Raw genomic sequence first — 11,075 nt, 5'->3', positions numbered from 1 at the left:
CATTCTTCTAAACTCCAGTGAATACAGGCCCAGTCGATCCAGTCTATCCTCATATGTCAGTCCTGCCATCCCGTGAATCAGTCTGGTGAACCTTCGCTGCACTCCCTCAATAGCAAGAACGTCCTTCCTCAGATTAGGAGACCAAAACTGAACACAATATTCCAGGTGAGGCCTCACTAAGGCCCTGTACAACTGCAGTAAGACCTCCCTGCTCCTATACTTAAATCCCCTAGCTATGAAGGCCAACATGCCATTTGCCTTCTTCACCGCCTGCTGTACCTGCATGCCAACTTTCAATGACTGTTGTACCATGACACCCAGGTCTTGCTGCACTTCTCCTTCTCCTAATCTGTCGCCATTCAGATATTTTGCTTTTCTGTTTCTGCCACCCAAGTGGATAACCTCACATTTATTCACATTATACAGCATCTGCCATGCATTTGCCCACTCACCTAACCTGTCCAAGTCACTCTGCAGCCTTTTAGCATCCTCCTCACAGCTCACACCGCCACCCAGCTTAGTGTCACCTGCAAACTTGGAGGTATTACAATCAATTCCTTCATCTAAATCATTGATGTATATTGTAATTAGCTGGAGTCCCAGCACAGAGGCCCTGTGGCACTCCACTAGTCACTGCCTGCCATTTTGAAAAGGACCCGTTTATCCCAACTCTCTGCTGAAGATAGGTTGAGTAGTTTGGGCCTGTACACATTGGAGTTCAGAAGAATGAGAGGTGATCTTATCGAAACATATAAGATAATGAGGGGGCTCGACAAGATGGATGCAGAGAAGATATTTCCACTCATAGGGGAAACTAAAATGAAGGGTGTCATTTGTGACTTTGGGTAGTCTGGGCACCAGTGCACTTTTCAGCCTCTAAAATGAACAGCTATGCAAATAACCCTTCATATTGATTAAGGTAGGTGCTAACTTGGAATTTTACAGTAAAGCTACTCATCTCTCCAGCAGTAATTACTTCCATGCACAATATTAAAACCCTGTCCACCTAACAGAGTGATTCCACCACATCTCTTAACTCAGCTGTCCCATTCACCTGGCAGACACTCCATAATTATTAGCTTGACTCCACCGTCCATGCAAACTACCGTCCCACCTCCAACCTCCCTTTCCTTTCTAAAGTCCTTGAATGTGCTGTCGCCTCCAACATCTGCGCCCATCTTTCCTGGAACTTCATGTTCAAATCTTTCCAATTAGGTATCTGCCCCTGCCACAGTACTGAAACGGCTCTTATCAAAGACACAAATGATTTCCTATGTGACTGTGACCGTGGTGAACTATCCCTCCTCATTCTTCTCGACTTGTCTGCAGCCTTTGATATGCTTGACCACATCATCCTCCTCCAACGTCTCTCCATTGTTGTCCCGCCTGGTTCCATTCTTATCTATCTAATCATAGCCAGAGAATCGCCTGCAGTGGCTTCTCTTCCCGCACTCACACCATCAACTCTGGTGTCCCCCAAGGATCCATCCTTGGCCCCGCTCCCTTTTCTCATCTACATGCTGCTCCTTGATGATGTCATCTGAAAACATGTCAGGTTCCATGAGTATGGTGACGACACCCAGCTCTATCTCACCACCACCACTCTCGGCATCTCCACTGTCTCTAAATTGTCACACTGCTTGTCTGACATCTAGTCCTGGAATGAGCAGAAATTTCCTCAAACTAAATATTGGCAAGACAGAAGCCTTTTCTTTGGTCCCCATAACAAACTCCATTCCCTAGTCGTTGACTCTATCCCTCTCCCTGGTAACTGGATGAGACTGAACCAGACCGTTCACTACTTTGGTGTCGTATTTGACCCTGAGATGAGCTTCCGACCACATATCTGCGCCATCATTAAGACCGCCTATTTCCACCTCCATAACATCGCCCTATTCCGCACCTGCCATAGCTCATCTGCTGCTGAAACCCTTATCGATGCATTTGTTACCTCTAGACTTGACTATTCCAATGCATTCCTGGCTGGCTACCATCTTCCACCCTCCGTAAACTTAAGCTGATCCAAAGCTCTGCCCGTATCCTAACTCGCGCCAAGTCCCGTTCACCCATCATTCCTGTACTAGCTGACCTACATTAGCTCTCAGTTAAGCAACGCTTTGATTTTTAAATTCTCATCCTTGTTTTCAAATCCTTCCATGGCCTCGCCCCTCCCTATCTCTGTAAGCTCCTCCAGCCCTACAACCCTCCGAAATATCTGCGCACCTTCAATTTTGGCTCTTGAGCATCATCGATTTTAATCGCTCCATCATTAGCGGCTGTGCCTTCAGCTGCCAAAGCCCTAAGATCTGGAATTTCCTCCCTAAACCTCTCTGCCTCTTTTAAGAGGCTCCTTAAAACCTACCTCTTTGACTAAGCTTTTAGTCATCTGTCCTAATATCCCCTTATGTGGCTTGGTGTCAAATTTTGTTTGATAATGTTTCTATGAAGCGCCTTGAGACATTTTACTACATTAAAGGTGCTATATAAATGCAAGCTGTTGTTGTTGTCATAGCCTTCACCTAATTCACTTAATCTTGTTGCCGGAGAAACCTATGCAGAATACTTGTGAGAGGCAGGGGGCTGGAGGGGACATTCCCAACTTTTCAGAGTTCATTCCCTATGAAGACCAGGCCATGTAACTGATTTGGAAGCACTCCACTCTTGTTGTGGGAGATAGCAAGGTTGACAGTCTCATCACCAGATTAGTGACTGCACAGCTACATAGTCACTGCAGCATCCCCGTGAAACACTACATAACCACAAGTTTCTACCCCCTTTTCTGTCTCCTTAATCCCAAGGGGGTAATACACACACTATCTTAGCTTCTCCTCTCCTTTCCTGCAGATATAACACTTCAATGGGGTCAGTAAAGCTGATGATGTTGATGATATGGAGGAGAGACAGAACTTCTGCTTGTCAATTATGAGTATGATGAAAAACAAGGAGGATGAAATGAAGAGGGAGGGGAAATCATACCCATCCATGAGTCCCTGGACCAAAGTCTCTGCCACAAGTTCCCAATCGCCTCTATGTCACCTCCTGCGCATTAGCTTTTTCACTCACATGCACCAGCTCAGGTACTTTCACCTGGAGGGAATTAGATAGTGATGGGGAGGACGTGGCACTGGCTGATTCACATAGCACAGGGGAGCTTGGGAAGTGATGAAGGCCATGCCACCTACTCAGTGGAAGCTGAGCTGCCTGATACTGAAGGCTGTCCATGGTTTTGGAGCCATTGGATCCAGAACTCATGGTACTTGCCTGAAAAGAAGGAATTTCAAGAAAGATCACATCTGCTTGCAGGCTCTGAGGTCAATCTCCAAGGATTTGGGGCAAGTGGCAGCTGTAACTCTAGAGTCTGCAGCCCTCATTTGCGACGTCAGGAATGTTTTCTCTTTGTTGCAGTAATCATTTGAGTATGCAGCATTGTGAACTGCAGCAGATCTCCAACTAAGAAGTTTCCTGGCACTAGTTGGTGCCTCTTCTCAACAAAAGCATAGGCTACTGTCCTTGTAGGAAGGACAAAGTAGAAAGTACCCTTCGTACCAGTTTCCAGACTCTAGTGACCAGGATGCAGGCTGCAGTCTTTCAGGGCTTTAATGATCTGATAGCTACCAGTAGATCCTGCTGATCAGTAGGGACACAGATCCAAGGCCCAGTGGAATAGCGCTGACTGGGCTCGAGCTGCCTGATACTGATGTCTCTTAAGACAGAAGCACATGCCAGGCCTTTAGCCACCCCCTCAGAGCACCACACTAGTGGCACGTAGGATGTGAAACCTGGCTGCCCAAGAAAAAGCCATGAGAGGAGGCCCACCTCATTCCCATGATCTTTTTTGCAGCACAGGAGCTGCCAAATATCTTTTGCAACACTAACCCTAAGGTTGAACCTTGGAGAAACACTAGAAAGGAGATAAAGGGCCTCCAATGTCACCTAGTGGAAGCACAGGGTCAGGACAGAGTAACTTGGCTTTTGTTTACTTTGAAGCTTGTTGCATCAAAAGTGGAATGTGTACTTATACCGTGGTTTGTATTCATTGGATTAGAGTCATACAGGAAAGGGTGCACTTATTTTGTGCTGACTTATTCAATCAGGTGATTATTATAGGCATGGCCATGTCCGGAGAAAAGAGATATGCTGTGTTGTACAACGGTGACGACATTTCAAAAGTAATTAATTAATTGTAAAACACTTTTCAAAATTCCGAGGTCCTGAAAGGCACTATATAAGTGCAAGCGTTTCTTTCTTCTACATAAGTGGCCTTTCCTAAAACTGCGGTGCCACTGGTCGACTGTTTCACTCTTATCTATTTTTGTATAGTTCTACTGCATTTACTCCTCCTTTTGATCATTTTAATCCCCATTGTGTCTTCCTTTGGCATACTTTCACTTGGTTTCCCCTTCCCAGCTAACTGTCCCTGTTTTATTTTCTCTGTATGCTTTACCACTTTATTACTTTTCTCCTCCCTGCTGCTTCCACTTCCCACTCATTCCTTTCCTATGTTACTTGCGGTGAGGTGATCTTGACACATTGTTTCTCATCAAGCTGTTGCTGTTGTCTCACTGGAGCTTTGTTCATCATCACTCTGATCATGGAGACTTCTAGTTTCTTAGCTCTGCTCTGGTCCAGTATTCACCCTTGTCCTTGGAGATGATTTAGTTCTGTTAGAGGAGCTGTGTTTGCATGTCGGGACTTCGGCAGGAGTAGATCATTAAGGTACGATAGAGCGAGGCAACATAGATTCTTGGAATTATAGGTTCACAGGGAACCAGTGGAACTTGGAGAGGACAGGAGTGTGGGAATTAGTGTGGGTGGACACATGGGATTTTTCTTTGGCTGAGTTGAAGTTTGGACTGGGAGTGGGAAGGGAGGTTGTGGAGTTGGTCTGGGAATGGTGAGATTAGATGCAGAGTTGGTCTAGGGAGTGGTGAGGCTGGGTGGAAAGTTAGTCTGGGAATTGATGCCCTTAAATTTGCAATAATAGGAGTAATGTTAGTTGCAACAAATAAAAAAAAGTGAGCAATGAAAAGTGGTGATCAGGATCAATAATGATGTCAATTTAAGTCATGTGGTTCTCCTGGACCAACCGGCTTGTAATATCCAGATATGGCAGAGCGAACACTCAGATTTTTAAATATGTACTTGTAAATTGCCTGTGCCATTGCTTGCAGTCAGTTGGAGAATATAAATATATATATATAGGCACAAGACTCATCATCATCATAGGCAGTCCCTCAGAATAGAAGAAGTCTTGCTTCCACTCTGAAATTGAGTTTTTAGGTGGCTGTACAGTCCAATACAAGAACCACAGTCTCTTCACAGATGGGACAGATAGTCATTGAGGGAAGGGATGGGTGGGACTGGTTTGCCACACGTTCTTTCTACAGCCTGCGCTTGATTTCTGCATGCTCTTGGCGACGAGACTCGCAACAGAGTTGGAAGAGGGACTTAAGAAATTTGCTTCATAGAGCCATCAAGTAGCCAGAGCCTGCAACTATATGACAATTGACATAAAAAATTTGAATGGGAAATATTGACATAATGATTTAAAGTGTGAAAAGCTGACACAAAAGCATGATCAAAGATCATAACAACAGGATGTAAGGTTTGTTTACAGGAAGTACGTGCCTATCACAAGAGTTTTAATAATATATTAGTTGATCTGCTGTGTATTCTTCAGGTGAAGTGGGATTAGAGAATGGGGAAAGTTGGACCAGGGTACACATATGTAATTCAGTCCCAATTTTAAAGCCATTTATTCTGTCCTTATTTTATGTAACACTTTGATTTTATATTATTATTTATACAGTTAAATAGCAAATCTTATGTTAATTTGGGAAGCCGAGAAGTCGGGTCGGTTGGAGCTGTGAAGACAAAGGTAATTGGGAGTTACATAACTGAGGTGCTACAGTACCACCACTGGTGGGAGGGTGTGATTACATAATGATAAGTTTTCATAGACAGTTCCTATTACAAATGTGGACATAGGAATTCAAGGTTTTTAATATATAGTTTATCACTTGTATAACATTTAGTCTGAAGATTAAGAAATGCTGCATTTACGATACAGCTGGTAGCACTGACTTTAGCTGCATTGATGTGAGGTAAATAACGCAGCGCAAATGTAAGACTATCAACCATCCCGGATTATCCAGAAGTCCAACCCAATGCAGGTGTCTTCAGAGGCTTTGGAGGGATGTGTCTGGCCAGTGCCTTTGGAGTTGGTGGTGGCACTACCTGATGCAGTATAAGGCAGCTATCATGTCTGTTTGGCAGGAAGCTCAGCCTGCCTGTAGCGATCAACTTCTTGATCACTGACATGTCCATACATTCCCGATGGCCAAATCATGCCCTAGAATATCTACAGTTGTTTTTAGTTGTTCCTGTGTCCAGCAATATTAACGGGACCGATTCCACAGCACCATGTCGAGTTACACTGCAGACCCATTTCAAGAAACAGATAAAAACAGAAAATGCTGGAAGTACTCAGCAGGTCAGGCAGCATCTGTGGAGAGAGAAACAGTTAACGTCTCAGGTCGATGACCTTTCATCAGTAACTTTCAGAAATGCCAGCCTTTTGCTGTTGGGACAGTTACCTTGACATTCTGGGCCACTGACTGTTGAGTGGGGGACAACGTTCATGGGCCTGTTTCTCTCCGCAGCTGCTGCCTGGCCTGCGGACTGTTTCCAGCACGTTCTGAATTCTTATTTCACATTTTCAGCACCTGCAATTTTTTTGGTTTGCGTTTTGTCTTCCCAGGGTGAACAACTCTGGTGGAAGCGGATGTGAAAACTTGACCCGGAACTGGAGCGAGCGCCCAGACCGGCTGATTCATTGGAGAGGCCTCGCCGGGAGCGCCGTGAGTTTACTCGTTTTTACTTCATTTAAAATAAAAGAGCGGCGGCGGGATTGGGATCGGCGGGCGGGAGACTGTGAGAGGCGGCGGCGGGGCCTGGGCCGGTTCAGCACCTGGACCCGGGGGTGGGGGAAGTGAACAGCCAGTACCCGGTAATCGGCGAACTCGTGTGGAAGTTGCTGGAAATCTAGTTCGCTGGCTTGTCGGCGCCGGGTGCGACCGGGCCCGCAGCGAATGATTGAAGAGCAGTTCTGCAAACGGTGCCTGTCCTGCCTCACAGCACTGCACACCGGGGTCTGGTACTCAACGCGAGGCAAGGCCTCGGGGCCCCTGTGTGCGGTGGGGGTGGTGCAGCACGGCGGGCCCCAGGCACAAGTTCTCGCTTAAAAAAAAGGAAATAATCAAAACCAGTGTCTGTAACACCAGCTTAAATTACTGCACGTAAGATTGGGGGACACCGACACAGGAAAAGAGGAGGTGGATGGGAGAGGGGGAGTCGAAAGCACGGTTGCAGTGGAGGGGTGTTGGAAGCGAGGTGATTTTGCGGAGGGGATCGGGTGGAGAATTTCAGAGGGTAGGAAGCCTAGCTGTTGAGTAAGCAGCTGGTGGGTAGGTGGGGGGAGAAGTCCTGTATTGGAGGAGTGCATGCAGGGACGTAGGCAGGAGGAGATGATTTAAGGAAGGATGCAGCAGCGCAAGAGACAGATTTGGGGCAAATAAGCATGACCATTTTAATCAAATTATGGATTCACAGGGAACCACTGCAGCATATAGGGACAGACGCGGCGTGTGATTTTTTTTTGGATGAGTTGAAATTTGTGGAGGTAGCTGAGCTGTTGGATGTTGGAGAAATTGAGCCATGAGATGTCGGCTTGAAGTACGGACAGAAGGTGAGGAACAGTATCATAAGAAAGAAAAGAACTTGCACTTGTATAGCCCCTTTCACGACCTCAAGACATCCCCAAGCACTTTACTTCAAAGCTCATGCAATGGCTTCTCTTCCCTCTTCTGCACTATTACCTCTGGTGACCCCCAACGATCTATCCTTGGACCCCTCCTATTTCTGATCTACATGCTGCTCTTTGGTGACATCGGAAAACACAGCGTCAGTTTCCATATGTACGTTGAAGACCTCACCACCACCTCTCTCAACACCTCCACTGTCTCTGATTTGTCATGTTGCTCATCTGACATACAGTCCTGGAGGAGCAGAAATTTTCTCCATCTAAATATTGGGAAGACTGAAGCCATTAGTTTTTGGTTCCTGCCATAAACTTCGTTCCCTAGTCACTGACTCCATCCCTCTCCCTGGTCACGGTCTGAGGCTGAACCAGACTGTTTGCAATCTTGGTGTTATATTTGACCCTGAAATGAGCGTCCGACCACAAATCCACTCCATCACCAAGACCGCCTACTTCCACCTCCATAACATCGACCATCTCTATCCTTGCCTGAGCTCATCTGCTGCTGAAACCCTCATCCATGCCTTTGTTACCTTGAGACGACTGTTCCAATCCTCTCTTGGCTGGCTTCCCATCTTCCACCTCCAGAAACTTGAACTCATCCAAAATTCTGCTCCCCACAACCTAACTCACACCGAGTCCTATTCACCCATTATCCTTGTGCTTGCTGACCTATATTGGCTCCTGGTCTGACAATGCCTTGATTTTAATACCCTCATCCTTGTTTTCTAATCCCTCCACAACTTCTCCCCTCCCAATCTCTTTACCCTCCTCCAGCTCTACAACCCACCGAGATATCTGCGCTCCTCCAATACTGGCCTCTTGCGCATGCCTGGGTTTATTCGCTCCAAAAGTGTAGTCACTGTTGATTTGTAGGAAACTTTGCAGCCAGTTGCACACAGCAAAATCCCACAAATAGCGACATGATAACTGTTTTAGTGATGTTGATTGAGGATAAATATTGACCAGGGCACTGGGATAACTCCCCTGCTCTTCAAAATAGTGCCATGGGATCTTTTACATCCACCTGAGAGGGCAGATTTGGCCCCAGTTTAATGTCTCATCCGAAAGACGCACCTTGGACAGTGCAGCACTCCTTCAGTACTGCACTGGAGTGTCCGCCTAGATTTTTATGCTCAAGTCTGTGATGTGGGCCTTGAACCTACAATCTTCTGACTCAGAGGTGATTACTATCTACTGAGCCACGGCTGACAAGCAGGCAATTTTGCAGAGATAGAAGAAAGTAGAATGGTAGGGTCGTGAATGTGGCGGAGGAAGCTAAGCATAACACCAAGATTACATACTTCCTCACTCCGTTTGAGATAGTGGCCAGTGACATTGATGGACTTGAAGCCAGAGGTTTGGAGGTGCTAATGGAGGCTAAAGAGAATGGCTTCAGTTTTGCTGATATCTAGCTAGAGGATAGCCTCCTACTGGAGTTTAGCATGGAAGCAGAGGAGGAGAAGGGCAGCAGTTCCTGAAGGTAGACCATGGAGAAGGATGGAGTAGTCAGTTGTGTTGAAGGCAGCAGCAAGGTTGTGAACAAACAGGGAGACATAACATAAGAACATAAGAAATAGGATCAGGAGTAGGCCATACGGCCCCTCGAGCCTGCTCCGCCATTCAATAAAATCATGGCTGATCTGATCATGGACTCAGCTCTGCTTCCCCGTCTGTTCCCCATAACCCCTTATCATTTAAGAAACTGTCTATTTCTGTCTTAAATTTATTCAATGTCCCAGCTTCCACAGCAGTCTGAGGCAGTGAATTCCACAGATTTATAACCCATTGAGAGAAGAAATTTCTCCTCATCTCTGTTTTAAATGGGTGGCCCCTTATTCTAAGATCATGCCCTCTAGTTCTAGTCTCCCCCATCAGTGGAAACATCCTCTCTGCATCCACCTTGTCAAACCCCCTCATAATCTTATACGTTTCAATAAGATCAACTCTCATTCTTCTGATCTTCTAAATTCCAATGAGTAGAGGCCCAACCTACTCAACCTTTCCTCATAAGTCAACCCTCTCATCCCTGGAATCAACCTCGTGAACCTTCTCTGAACTGCATCCAAAGCAAGTATATCCTTTTGTAAATATGGAAACCAAAACTGCAGTATTCCAGGTGTGGCCTCACCAATACCTTATATAGCTGTAGGAAGACTTCCCTGCTTTTGTACTCCATCCCCTTTGCATTAAAGGCCAAGATACCATTGGCCTTCCTGATCACCTGCTGTACCTGCATATTATCCTTTTGTGTTTTATACACAAGTACCCCCAGGTCCCGCTGTACTGCGGCACTTTGCAATCTTTCTCCATTTAAATAATAACTTGCTCTTTGATTTTTTCTGCCAAAGTGCATGACCTCACACTTTCCAACATTATACTCCATCTGCCAAATTTTTGCCCACTCACTTAGCCTGTCTATGTCCTTTTGCAGATTTTTTGTGTCCCCCTCACACATTGCTTTCCCTCCCATCCTTGTATTGTCAGCAAACTTGGCTATGTTACACTCAGTCCCTTCTTCCAAGTCATTAATATAGATTGTAAATAGTTGGGGTCCCAGCACTGATCCCTGCGGCACCCCACTAGTTACTGGTTGCCAACTAGAGAATGAACCATTTATCCCGACTCTCTGTTCTCTGTTAGTTAGCCAATCCTTTATCCATGCTAATATATTACCCCCAACCAATGCAGTCCACCCACTGTGAGCAGGATGAAAGCTAGATTGGAGGGACTTGACTGAGGAATGGTGAGAGATGGAATTACAGTTGGATAACAACAATACATTCCAATAGGAAGAGAAGATAGATTTTTGTATGGTAAGGGTATCAAGGGACATGGAACTAATGTGGGTAATGAGATGAGTTGTAGATCAGCCATAATCTAATTGAATGGCAGATGATGCTTGAAGTGCTGAATGGCCTACTCCTACTCCTATGTCCCTAAAAGCTCAAATAGTACAATAGTGGAAGGATTTAGCATGGGTTTCTTGGAGAGCTGTGACAACAATGACAATGAAGGAGACAGTGATCAAGGAAGAGAGGCAAATTGATAATGTTGACAAGCATAGGGATGAGAAAGTGGTTAGTGGTCAGGAGATGGGATGAGAGAGGATTGAGGGAGCCGGTGGAAGGTTTCATTGTCTAGATGGAATGCCGATGGGTGTGTTGCAAGATAGGGGGAATGCTAGATTGGAGGGACTTGACTGAGGAATGGTGAGAGGTGGAACGACAGTTAGATAACAACAGTATGGGCAGAT

At 45.8% G+C, this 11,075-nt stretch overlaps 1 protein-coding gene and 1 long non-coding RNA gene across 3 annotated transcripts in view; one reads left to right on the top strand and one right to left on the bottom strand.

The window, feature by feature from the left end:
• Positions 1–5,998: 5,998 nt before the first annotated feature.
• LOC139259793 (uncharacterized) lies at positions 5,999–6,774 on the bottom strand. The gene is made up of 2 exons (XR_011592656.1): positions 6,597–6,774; positions 5,999–6,505 (listed from the first exon to the last, which is right to left on the bottom strand). It is a non-coding gene; the product is annotated as an uncharacterized lncRNA (long non-coding RNA).
• The window catches only part of psmd14 (proteasome 26S subunit, non-ATPase 14), a 144,310-nt gene continuing 140,001 nt past the window's right edge, over positions 6,767–11,075 (top strand). Inside the window, exon 1 of one of the 2 annotated variants that reach the window (XM_070875540.1) lies at positions 6,767–6,860. The gene's annotated coding sequence lies outside the window, so the exon portion shown is untranslated. The remainder of the gene's footprint in view (positions 6,861–11,075) is intronic. The other variant, XM_070875541.1, reaches the window with a different exon arrangement.

This window comes from Pristiophorus japonicus, chromosome 3 (genome assembly GCF_044704955.1).
Source record: "Pristiophorus japonicus isolate sPriJap1 chromosome 3, sPriJap1.hap1, whole genome shotgun sequence".
Lineage (NCBI taxonomy): Eukaryota > Metazoa > Chordata > Chondrichthyes > Pristiophoridae > Pristiophorus > Pristiophorus japonicus.
Note: the sequence above shows the minus strand (reverse complement) of the source record. Positions and strands in the feature narration are given on the sequence as shown.